Genomic DNA, 13091 nt, shown 5'->3' on the forward strand with positions numbered 1-13091 from the left:
AGTACTGATGCATAGGGGCACTTGTACCCCAATGTTTATAGCAGCACTCTCACCAATAGCCAAATTATGGAAAGAGCCTAAATGTCCATCAACTGATGAATGGATAGATGCAGCAGAAGTGATTCTAAGAGGAAAGATTATAACAAGACAGGCCTTCATCAATAAGCAAGAAATATCTCAAACAACCCAACCTTAACACCTACAGGAGATGGAAAAAAGAACAAGAAAATCCCCCAAACAGCAGAGGGAAGGAAATAATAAAGATTAGAGCAGTTAAAATCAAATAAAAACAAACAAAAAATAGAAGAGATCAATGACACCAGGAGCTGGTTCTTCGAAAGATCAACAATATTGTTAAAACTAGCCCAGATTCATCAGAAAAAAAGAAAAGAAAAGAAAAGAAAAGAAAAGAAAAGAAAAGAAAAGAAAAGAAAAGAAAAAAATAGAGGATGTAAAATCAGAAATCAAAAGAACAACTAACACCACAAATACAAAGATTATGAATGTTATACAAAAATATGCCAACCAATCGGACAATTTAGAAGAAATGGATAAATTCCTAGAAACACATAACCTCCCAAAACCGAATCAGGAAGAAATAGAAAATTTGAACAAACTGATTACCAGAAATAAAATTGAATCAGTAATCAAAAAAATAGAAGAGGAAAGAAATCTTCCAAATTCATTCTATGAGGCCAGCATTACACTCATACCAAAACCAGAAAAACACTACAAAAAAAGAATCGCAGGCCAATATCTCTGATAAACATAGATGCAAAAAGCCTCAACAAATAGCAGCAAACAATATCTAAAAGTACATTAAAAAAATCATTTATCACAATCCGGTAGGATTTATTCCTGGGATGCTAGGATGGTTCAATATCTGCAAGTCAATCAATGTAATACTTCACATCAACAAGGGAAAGGATATGATCCTTTCAGTAGATGCAGAAAAAGCACTTGACAAAGTATAATATTTATTCATGATAAAAAAAAAACTCAAAAAAGTAGGTGTAAAGGAAGCATACTCAACATAATAAAAAGCATATATGAAAAATGCACAGCTAACACCATACGCAATGATGAAAAACTCAGCTCTTTCCCTAAGGTCAAAAACAAGACAAGCATGTCCATTTTCACTGCTTTTATTCAACATAGTACTGGAAGTCCTAGCCACAGCAGTCAGACAACAAAAAGAAATTATAGCATCCGAATAAGGAAGAAGTAAAACTTTCACGATAATGACATAAAGTATATCTAGGCAACCTGAAAGACTCCACCAAAAAACTACTAGAGGTGATACATGAATTCAGTAAGGTCATAGGATACAAAATCAATGTACAGAAATCAATTGCATTTGTATACTCGGATAATGAAGCAACATGAGGTAAAATGAAGAAAAAAATCTCATTTACAATTGCATCAAAAAGAATAAAATACCTAGGGATAAAGTAATCAAAGAGGCAAAAGACCTGTATTCTGAAACTTGATGAAAGAAATTGAAGACAACATGAAGAAATGAAAGACATTTCGTGCTCATGGATCAGAAGAACAAATATTGTTATACTGTCCACACTACTCAGAGCAATCTACATATTTAATGCAATCCCTATCAAAATACCAATAGCATTTTTCACAGACTTAGAACAAATTATTCTAAAATGTGTATGAAACCACAAAAGACCCCAAAAAGCCAAAGCGATCTTGAAAAAGAACAAAATTGGATGTATCACCATCCCAGATTTGAAGATATACTGCATAGCTGTAGTAATCAAAACACTACAGCGTTGGCACAAAAATAGACATATGGATCCATGGAACAGAATAAACCTACGATTATATGGTCAATTAATCTTCAACAAAAAATGGAAAGATTACGCAATGGGAAAAAGTCTCTTTAACAAATGGTGTTGGGAAAACTGGACAGTAACATGAAAAAGAATGGAACTGGACCACTTTCTCACACCATATAAATAAAAATAAACTCAAATGGATTGAAGACCTAAATGTGTGATCTGAGACCATAAAAATCCTAGAAGAGAGCACAGGCAGTAATTTCTCTGATACTGGTCACAGTAACATTTTTCTAGATATGTCTCCTGAGGCAAGAGAAGCAAAAACAAAGATAAACTATAGGACTACATCGAAATGAAAACTTGTGCATGTCAAAGGAAACCGTCAACAAAACTAAAAGACAACCTACTGAGCCAGAGAACATATTTGCAAATGACAAATCTGATAAAGGGTTAATATCCAAAATATATTAAGAACTTATACAACTCAACACCACAAAAACAATCCAACTAAAAACTGGACAGAAGACACGAACGGATATTTCTCCAAAGACACACAGATGGCCAGCAGACACATGAAAAAATGCTCATTATCAGGGAAAAAAGTCACTCATTATCAGGGAAAAACAAATCAAAACTACAGTGAGATATCACCTCACACCTGTCTGAATGACTATAATAAAAAACCCAAGAAACAACAAGTGTTGGCAAGGATGTGGAGAAAAAGGAAGCCTTATGCACTATTGGTGGAAATGCAAACTGGTGCAGCCACTCTGGAAAACGGTGTGGGGGTTCCTCAAAAATTAAAAATAGAATTACCACACAATCTGGTAATCATACTACTGGGTATTTACCCCCAAAATACAAAAACACTGACTCAAAGGGATAATGCACCCCTGTATATTGCAGCATTATTTACAATAGCCAAATTATGGAAGCAGCCTTTGATAAATGAATGGATAAAGATGATGTGGTACATATACACAATGGAATATTATTCAGGCATAAAAAAGAATGAGATCTTGCCATTTGTAACAACATGGGTAGAGTTAAAAGGTATAATGCTAAGTGACATAAGTCAGAGAGAAACAAATACCATATGATTTCACTCATATATGGAATTGAAAAACAAAACAAATGAAGCAAAGGAAAAAAGAAAAGAGAGAGAAAAAGAGATAAACCAAGAAACCAACTCTTAACTACAGAGAACAAACTGATGGTTAGCAGAGGGGAGGAGGGAGGGAAATGGGGGAAGTAGGTGAAGGAGTATACTTATCATGATGAGCACTGCATAATGTATTGAATTCTTGAATCACTATATTGTATACCTGAAACTAACATAACACCTTAAGTTAGCTATATCCGAATTAAAAAACTTCACTAAAAAACTTCAATTTCTAGGTGCTGGTTGGTGTCATAGGCTACTGCCCAGGCTCTGAGAAGTTCTGGATTGTTTAACAACCATGGACTCCATATACAGTAGCAACAACAAAGGAATCTCTCACTGCATCGACACATGAATACGGATACAAGAAGCTGGTGTCTCTATTCCCAAAGGACAAGTGGCAGAATCACCAGATGGAGTTTATGCAATTGGCAAAAAATTAGATTCAAAAGATTTTATGAAAAAGGCACATGTTTTAGCTGGTGGTAGAGGAAGAGAAACATTTGACAGTGGCTTCAAAGGGGGAGTGGAGACAGTTTTCTCTCCACAAGAAGCAAAAAACGTTTCCTCAGAAGGGACTGGGGAGGAGTCGTTTACCAAGAAAACAGCAAAAAAGGGGAGAATATGCAATCAAGTATTTGGTGGATGAGCAAAGATATGCTAGAAAGATATTGCAAAGAATACTGCTTTGCAATAACAATGGAAAGGTCATTTCAAGGTCCTGTATTAACAGGAAGTTCGCAAGGTGGTGTCAACACTGATGACGTTGCTACTGAGACTAAGGCCACAGTTGAAGAACCTATTGATAATTTAGAAGGCATCAAAAAGGAACGGGCTGTCTGGCCCAAACAGAAGATGGGATTTCCACCTAATATTGTGAATTCTGTGGCAGAAAATGTGATCAAGCTTTACAACCCTTTCCGGAAATATGATGCAACCACGGAAGAAAGGAATCCAATGGTCGAGGATTCAGATGGAGTTGTGCTGTGCATGGATGCAAAGATGAACTTTGATTCTAATTCAGCTTATCTCCAGACAAAAATCTTTGACTTACTCAATGAGACCCAGGAAAATCAAAGGGACAGAGATTCACTGAGGTGGATCTCAACTACATTGGCCCAGGTGGAAATATAGGCTGTCTAGTAAATGGTGCTGGATTGGCTGGCCACAAGGGATGGAATAAAACTTCATGGAGGACTCCAGAAAACCTTCTTGATGTTGGTGATGCCACAGTCCATCAAGTAACAGAGGCATTTAAGCTTATCACTTCAGATAAACAGGTCCTGGCTATTCTGGTCAGCATTTTTGGAGGAATCATACGACATGATGTTATTGCACAGGGTATAGTTATCGCCGTACATGACTTAGAAATTAAAATATCTATTGTAGTACAGTTACAGTGTAGAAGAGTTGATGATGCTAAGGCACTGATAACAGACAATGGACTTAAAATTCTTGCTTGTGATGACTTGGATGAAGCTGCTAAAATGGTTGTAAAGTTCTCTGAAATAGGGACCTTAACAAAGCAAGCCCAGGAGGATGTCAAATTTTAGTTGCCAATGTGATCTGACAACCCAGTGGATGGCTGAAGGGTTTAAATGAGCTACAGTCATTTAAAACACTGTTCTGTATTATTATTATTCCTTTTATCTTTAGTGTGTGGATACTGCAATGGCCAGCAAGGCACAAAAGTTTTTAAAAGCATTTGGTCTGCATTTAATTCTGTTCAGAGTGGGTTTGTATAAAGGATACATAGTACACTTTTCTAGTTTCTTCCACTGCAGGCTTCTTTTTCACTTCTACAGAATATCACTCACAATATGCCGCTTTATTGTTGGCTACAACATTCTTCATTGGTAAGAGTTCTATGAATAAAATAAATATGAATATAAAGCTTTATCCTTTAGTGTTGGAAATATACTAGTTAATAACTAGCCTCATTAGTAGAGCAATGTATTACCAATGTTTTATGTAAGTACTTATCTTCAATACCAAATACCTATCTAAATATATCAATTACTATTTAGAAACAGAGCTTTCAAACACTCCCCAGGATATTCTTTTCAGTATTTCAGTGAAGTAACTTGTTATTTTAACGTTGTTTTAACCATTACAAATCACTGATAACTATAAGTCTTCATAATCCCGGGTTATTGATAAAAACCTGTAGGTCTGTAGCAAACAAAGATACATTCAGCAAGGACTTGGCAGACAAAATTAACAATGTCAATCTAAGTTAATAAAAATCTCCCAATGTGAAAAAAATTCAATTTTTTACAGTCTCTTAAAGTGTTTATTTTTGTTAGACCAGCTGATGATTTTCTGTGAAGTTTTTTGGTTCATTAAGTTATAACTAGTATTTCCCCCTTTAAAAATCCAACCCAAATATTTCAATCCTTAAGGTAAAGAAGTTACCTAAAAAACAAACATACAAAAAACTAAAGCAACCATTCTTATTTTAAGAAAAAAGTTATTAAATTTCCTTTAGCTTGTTAAATAGAAATAATCTCTTCTTGTTCTACTCTGGTGAATAAAAATGTACTTTATGCAGCAAAGTATCCAGTCACTTATTGGCAAACTGACACTAAGAACCTACACTTTTACACATTGTACTCAAACACGTGCAATACGTCCATGTTCATATAGACTTAAAAAAAAAAAGTTATCAGCACCCTTCTGGCAAGGATAAAGGTTTTATAATGGAAAAGCAACAAAAGTTTTAGATCTCAAATCTCCAAAAGGGAATAAATCCGAGACTTCATCATCAAGATACTCCTTGGCATTGCTTAATATTTGAACAGTATCTGTTCCCTGTTTCATTTTTAGGAGACATGCACAGGCAGCATTAGGAGTCACATCCAGGACATGCTTTTTCTCATGGTTTCTTAAGTCTGTTCTTGTACTTTTTCCAGAAGCAACTGGACATTATCTGCAGAACCCTTCCAGGTAGCATCCTGCAAAGCTGTGTCTCCCAACTTGTTCTGTTGGTTCAATTCAATCTTTGGTTGAGGAAACAGCATTCCCCCTGTTATCTTTGTGCCCTCTGTGGCATGCCCAGTATAGGGCAGTGCTTCTAGCTTTGTCTAAGCCATTGACACCAACCCAGTTGTCCAAACACTCTTTCAAACAGCTCAAGTTGCCTCTTTTTTGCAATTTCATACAGTGGACTGTCAATGGATTCTGTGAGCTTGGCCACATAGTTGCCTGGGATTAGCCTAGTCCTGCCTTTGGAGGTGCCTTTCCACCAATTGGTACCACATCAGTAAGGTAGGTAATATCACCTTCCTCAAAGCACAATTCATCTGGAGTTCATGGTTCTAATGCATAAAGGGGTCTCAATGCTTTAACTTGCCCTGGTTTGACGGGTTTAGGAGGTGGTTTCAAAATGGCGTTTCCTGGAGCTGCTGAGCCTCAAGACCACGCCCCAAAAGCCAACCTAGTCCCCCGCTACACAGCATTCTGGGGGCCCGAAAGTTTCTTTTTGAGTGCCTTCAAGGACCTGCACCCACCCTTGGGACCAGTGAACACAGGCTGAGCTACAGGGTATAGTGCCCTACCCTGCTGTCTGGCCACCCAGTCTCCTGAAGGCCCGGCTGAAGAAAAATTCAATTTGTAATCAAAACACACACACATTAGGCCAGATGAACTTTAGACAGAACATTCCATTCAAAACCTTCAGAATAAATACTCTTATCAAGTGCACATGAAACATTCTCCAAGATAGATCACATGGTAGGCCACAAAACAAGTCGCAATAAATTTAAGAAGATTGAAATCAAATCACCTATCTTTTCTGACTATGATGGTCTGAAACCAGAAATTTACTACAAGAAGAAAATTGGAAAAGAAATATGCAGATTCAACATGTTATTTAACAGCCAATGCGCACATGGGAAAAACAGAAAGGAAATCAAAAACTACCTTGAGACAAATGAAAATGGAAACACAATGAGCCAGAATCTTTGGGATGCAGTAAAAGCAGTTGTAAGAAGGAATTTCATAGCAGTGCAGGGTACTTTATGAAACAAGAAAAAAAATAACTAAAAACAGAACAAAAAAAAAATCTAACTTTACCATAAAGGAAAAAAAAAAAAAAAAGACTAAACCCTTATGTTAGTAGAAAAAAAGAAAGTAATAAAGATCAGAGCCGAAATACATGAAATAAACACTAAAGAAGTCAAATTTTAGAAACTAAGAGCTTGTTCTTTGTAAAGATAAACAAAATCAACAAACCTTTAGCTAGATTCACCAAGGAAATAAATAAAATTAGAATTTATAATCTATACCACAGAAATACGATGGATAAGAAAATATTATAAACATTAGACATCAGAAAATTAGACAACCCAGAAGAAATGGAAAAATTTCTATAAATATAATTTTATGGGGTTTTTTTACTAATAATAAAATTGAATCAGTAATAAAAAAAAATTCCCAACAAGAAAATCTAGGACCAGACAGCTTCATAGGTGAATTCTGCAAACATTTCAAGAAGAGTTTGTACCTACCCTCCTCAAATTATTCCGAATAATTAAAAAGATAAGAACATTTCCAAACTCATTATAAGAGGTCAGCATTACCCAGATACCAAAACCAGACAAAGACACTACATAAAGAAAAAAACTACAGGCCAATCAATACCCCTGATGAACACAGATGTAAGATACTCAATGCAATATTAATAGCCTGTTTTCAAGAATAATATAAGTATAATATGTCATGACCAAGTGGGATTTATTGCAGGGATGCAAGGATGATTCAACATCTGCAAATCAGTCAGTATGATATACCACATTAATAAAAAAGGAAGATAAAAATCATACAATCATCTCAATAGATGCAGACAAGGCATGTGACAAAATTCACCATCTGTTTATGATAAAACTCTCAACAGAGTGAGTATAGAGGGAATATACCTGAACATAATAACAGCCATATAATGACAAGCCCAGCACTAACATTACAATCAGTAGTCAAAAGCTGAAAGCTTTTCCTTTAACACCAGCAACAAGACAAGGATGCACTCTTACCAGTTTTAGTCCACATAGTATTGGAAGTCATAGTCCTAGCAATGAGGCAAGAAATACGATGCATCCACTTAGAAGAGAAAACTAAAACTGTCACTGTTTACAGCTGACATGATACTACACACAGAAACCCTAAAGACTCTACCAAAAAACTTTTAGAAAAATGAATTCAGCAGAATTGTAGGATTTGAAATTAATATACAGAAATCTGTGGTTTCTATACACTAATAGCTATCAAAAGGAGAAATAAGAGAACCACCCCATTTACAACCGCATCAAAAAGAATAAAATACATAGGAATAAGTTTAACTAATAGGTAAAAGACCTGTACATTGATAACTCTAAGACATTAATTAAAGACATTGAAAAAAGACACAAATAAATGGTGAAATGGTCCATGTTCATGGATCAGGTGGATATAAAATGCAATCTACAGATTCAATGTAATCTCTATCAAAAAAACAAAGGCATTTTTTTACAGAACTAGAATAATCATGAAATTCATATGGAACCGCACAAGACCCCGAAGAGCCAAAGCTACCTAGAGCAAGAACAAAGTTGGAGGTATCACCCTCCCTGATTTCAAACTACAGTAAAAAGTTACAGCAATCAAAGCAATATGATGATGGTGCAAATACAAACATAGATCAACCGAACAGAATATAGAGCATAGAAACAACCCCATACTTAGTGGTCTGTTAACTTATGACAAAGGAAATGAGAACATACAGCGGGGCAAAAACTGTCCCTTTAATAAATGGTGTTGGGAAAACTGGAAAAATACATGCAAAAGGATGAAACTAAACAGCTTTCTTATACTACACACAAGAATAAACTCAATATGGATTTAAGACCTAAATGTGTGTGTCCATTGATAGATGAATGGATAAGAAGATGTGCTTGTACACACACACACATACACAATGTAGTATTACTCAGCCATCAAAAAAATGATGAGGTCTTGACATTTACAAGAACAAGAATGGACCCAGAGGGTGTTATGCAAAGTGAAATAAGAGAAAGACAAAATATTATTTGACTTACACATAGAATCTAAAACAAACCAAAAACAGAACAGAAACATATTCATAGATACCTGAAACAAACTGGTGGTTGGCACAGGGGAAGGGAGTTGGGAGGGCAGGCGAAATAGGTGAAGGTAAGAAGTTCAAACTTCCAGCTATAAAATAAATAATTGAGAATGTAATGTAAAGCAAGGGGAATATAGTTAATAATGTAACAATTTTGTGGGGGGATAGATGGTAACTAGACCTATTGAGGTGGTCATTTCATACTGTATAAAAATACTGAATAAAGGGGCGCCTGGGTGGCTCAGTCGGTTGAGCGTCCGACTTCGGCTCAGGTCATGATCTCGCAGTCTGTGAATTTGAGCCCCACGTCGGGCTCTGTGCTGACAGCTCAGAGCCTGGAGCCTGTTTAGGATTCTGTGTCTCCCTCTCTCTCTACCCCTCCCCTGCTCATGCTCCATCTCTCTCTTTCTCTGTCAAAAATAAATAAACATTAAAAAATTAAAAAAAATACTGAATCAATATGGTTTACCCTTAAAATATGGTACATTACTTATAACAAAATTTGTTTTATCTAAAAAAAAAACAGGGGTGCCTGCATGGCTCAATCAGCTGAGCCTCCAACTTCAGCTCAGGTCAGGACCTCACAGTTCATGGGTTTGAGCCCCTCATCAGGCTATCTGTTCTCAGTGCGGAGCCTGTTTCAGATCCTCTGCCCCCCATCCTCCACTCTCTTTCTCAAAAATAAATAAACTTAAAAAAATTAAAAGAAAATGACAGGCATCTCAGTATTGCTAGACAACCTAAGAACAATTCTGCATGATCTTTAACCACAGAACTTTTTACTGGGAAGCTGTCCTTGGCCTTAGTCACTGTTTCTAAATATTGCCACCAAGCAGTCTTGAGACTTGAAGTGTCTGTGGCCACGAGTTCAGACAGTGTGCCTCCCAGTTCTCCCATTGTCCTCCTAAGTGACTTCACTCGTAGGCATTCTCCACAGTTAGAGTTTATTAAATTGGGATAAAGCAAGTCATTGGTAACCCCCTTTCTTCTCTAGCATTTCTAGGACTAATTGTTGATTTCGGTGAAATTTATATTTTTCCTTAATACCCCTTGATATTCTGAAATGCAAATAAAGACAAATTACTTAATTCAGCAAATCAATATAAAAGCATGCACAGAGGGGTCTTCTACCCTTTTGCTCACCAGTAGTATATACTAGCTAATCTGAGGTCCTAAAGACAAATAAAGGCTTTAAAAACTAGAGGGGGAAAAAGTTTAACTGCCAAGACTGCCCAGGTTTGGTAAACTTGTGCCTCCATGCAGCATAAATTGGTACAATGGCTTTGGGAGTGATTTGTCAATAAATATGGAATAATGAGAATATCCATACCCACAGTCCCAGTAATTAACCTTAAATTTTTTTTAATATTTATTCATTTATGAGACACAGAGAGAGAGAGAGAGACAGAACATGAGCCAGGGAGGGGCAGAGAGAGGGAGACACAGAATCCAAAGCAGGCTCCAGGCTCCGAGCTGTCAGCACAGAGCCTGACGTGGGGCTCGAACCCACACACCGTGAGATCATGACCTGAACCAAAGTCAGAAGCCCAACCAACTGAGCCACCCAGGCACCCCCAAGTAATTTATCTTAAATATTCTTTAAAAAAAAAAAACAGGAAAATTCTCATAGGGTAGTTCTTTTTTTAACTTTTTGAGGAACCTCCCTACTGTTGTCCAGAGAGGTTGCACTTGTTTGCATTGGCACCAGCTGAGGGTTTCACTTTCTCCACACTCTCCCCAACATCTGTTGTTTCTTGTGTTGCTGATTCTAGCCATTCTGACAGGTGTGAGGCCATATCTCATTTTAATTTTGATTTGCATTCCCCTGATGATGAGGGATGTTGAGCATCTTTTCATGGGTCTGTTAGGTATCTGTAGGTCTTCTTTGGAAAAATATCTATTCATGTCTTCTGGCCATTTTTAAGTGTATTATTTGTTTTGGGGGTGTACAACTTTGTAATTTTTTTTCTATATTTTGGGTACTACCCTACGGTCCAGCAATTGCACTACTAGGTATTTATGCAAAGGATGCAAAAATACTAATTCAAAGGGATACAAGCACTCCAATGTTTACAGCAGCACTATCAACAATAGCCAGGTTATGGAACCAGCCCAAACGTCCATCGACCGATGAATGGATAAAGAAGGTGTGGTGGATATATACCATGAAATATTATTCAACCATAAAAAGAATGAAATCTTGCCATTTGCAATGACATGGATAGAGCTAGAGAGTATTATGCTGAGCAAAATAAGTCAGTCAGAGAAAGACAGATACTGTATGATTTCAGTCATATGTGAAATTTATGAAACAAAACAAATGAGCACAGGGGGAAAAAGAAAGAGAAAGAGAGACAAACCAAGAAACAGACTCTTCACTATAGAGAATAAACTGATGGGTGGGGGAAAAGGGTGGGGGGGGGAGGGGTAAAACAGGTGTAGGAGATCCAAGAGTACGCTTGCCATGATGAACACTAAGTAATGCATAGAATTATTGAATCACTATATTGTACATCTGAAACTAATATTTCACTGTATGTTAACTAATTGAAATTTAAATAAAAATTTTAAAAAAAGGAAAATGGTATGTATCTAAAGATGTTCATTGCACCCTTATTTAGATCAAGAAACTGAACCAAAGTCCAACAATATGGAAATTTCTTGTTATTATACATCAGTGTGATGAAATGTCAAACAGCCATTATGAATTAAAATTATGAAGACTGACACAATATAGGAATTATTTATGATACAAAGGAAAAAAATTATATTTATACTATAATCAGAACCATGCAAAATTGTGTATGTATCATGAAAATATAAGAAGGTAACATAAAGACATAATTTGCATGGGTTAGCCGGGCCAGGATTAATTTTTTAATTTAAATTTGGTTAGTGTTACAAAGTTTGTTTATTAATATTGCTAATAATTTTGAAAAGAAAAAAATCAGGAACCTACCTGCTTAAAGCCAATTGCACTCAAAGCTTTACGCACTTGATAGTTTGCATGTCGAATTCTGGCTACCTCCTGTTTCTCTGCCTACATGTCTGTCCAAGTTATTTTGGTTGAGTCAAACACTCAAAGCCTGACTTTCCTCATCTCTAAAATGGGGGTATTAGCACCTACTCAGAACCCCCTTTTAGGGGGTCAAGGTGCTCAGATCATAAAGCTCTTTGCAAAGTGAACTTGAAAACTCCTCATCTCTGTTGCCTTCCCTCCAACTTCATCATTCTCTTAACCTTCTTCACATCTCTTTGTCCTTCATCTTTCTACATTCAACTCAACTCTTTTGCCTTCTCTTCTACCTCCTTATTTTCCCCTTCCTTTCTGGAGGTCAGATACGAGTTTCACAGGCTTCAAATTAAGGTGTGGGCAGGGCTGCTGTCCTTAATGGAGGCTGCAGGGGGGACTCCCTTGTCTTGCCTTTTCCAGCTTCTAGAGGCAGCTGCCTTCCTTGTCTGGTGGACACTTCCTCCATCTGCAAAACCAGCAGCATGGTGGGGATAGCATCACAGTGCTTCACCGTGGCCCTAACTGCTCTGCCCTCCTCTTCCTTAATTTGGGACCCCATGATACTTTGATTACCTTGAACTCACCCAGAGGATCCAGGCAAATCTCTTTATTTTAATGTCAGCTGATTATCATTCTTACTATCTGCAACCTTAGTTCCCCCTTGCCAACATAGTCACAAGCCAGGGGCCATTCTGCCTACCACACTGTCTGCCCCTTTTATCCTATGAAATCCACAGTCGACTTACTAGTCCCCCATTTCAGTGCAATCCAGCCCAAGGGCCTTGGACAAGCCATTTGCCTTCTCAGAGCTGTAGTTTCTTCAACTGGCAATATTATTAGAGGAAAAAAAAACACACACACACGTTCGTGATTCTTGTTAAGGGGGCCATGATAATAGTTGTGGGAAGCACTGCAAAATGGGATCTTGCAGTGGGTTGGAGAGAGGAGGCTCATCTCCAAACATCATGGGATAATGGGAATCTATGGCCAAGGAACAGGGTG

The 13091-nt window shown here is 37.0% G+C and overlaps 1 non-coding gene and 2 pseudogenes across 1 annotated transcript; 1 reads left to right on the top strand and 2 right to left on the bottom strand.

Annotated features, from left to right (window-relative positions):
- LOC125163812 (succinate--CoA ligase [ADP-forming] subunit beta, mitochondrial-like) overlaps positions 1 to 4523 on the top strand; it is a 61639-nt pseudogene extending 57116 nt beyond the window's left edge.
- Positions 4524 to 5652: 1129 nt separating this feature from the next.
- On the bottom strand, positions 5653 to 12648 carry LOC125163813 (osteoclast-stimulating factor 1-like; annotated as a pseudogene).
- TRNAQ-UUG (transfer RNA glutamine (anticodon UUG)) lies at positions 10562 to 10646 on the bottom strand. Its single transcript has one exon. It is a non-coding gene; the product is annotated as a tRNA-Gln (tRNA).
- Positions 12649 to 13091: the final 443 nt, after the last annotated feature.

This window comes from Prionailurus viverrinus, chromosome B1 (assembly GCF_022837055.1).
Source record: "Prionailurus viverrinus isolate Anna chromosome B1, UM_Priviv_1.0, whole genome shotgun sequence".
Taxonomy (NCBI): domain Eukaryota; kingdom Metazoa; phylum Chordata; class Mammalia; order Carnivora; family Felidae; genus Prionailurus; species Prionailurus viverrinus.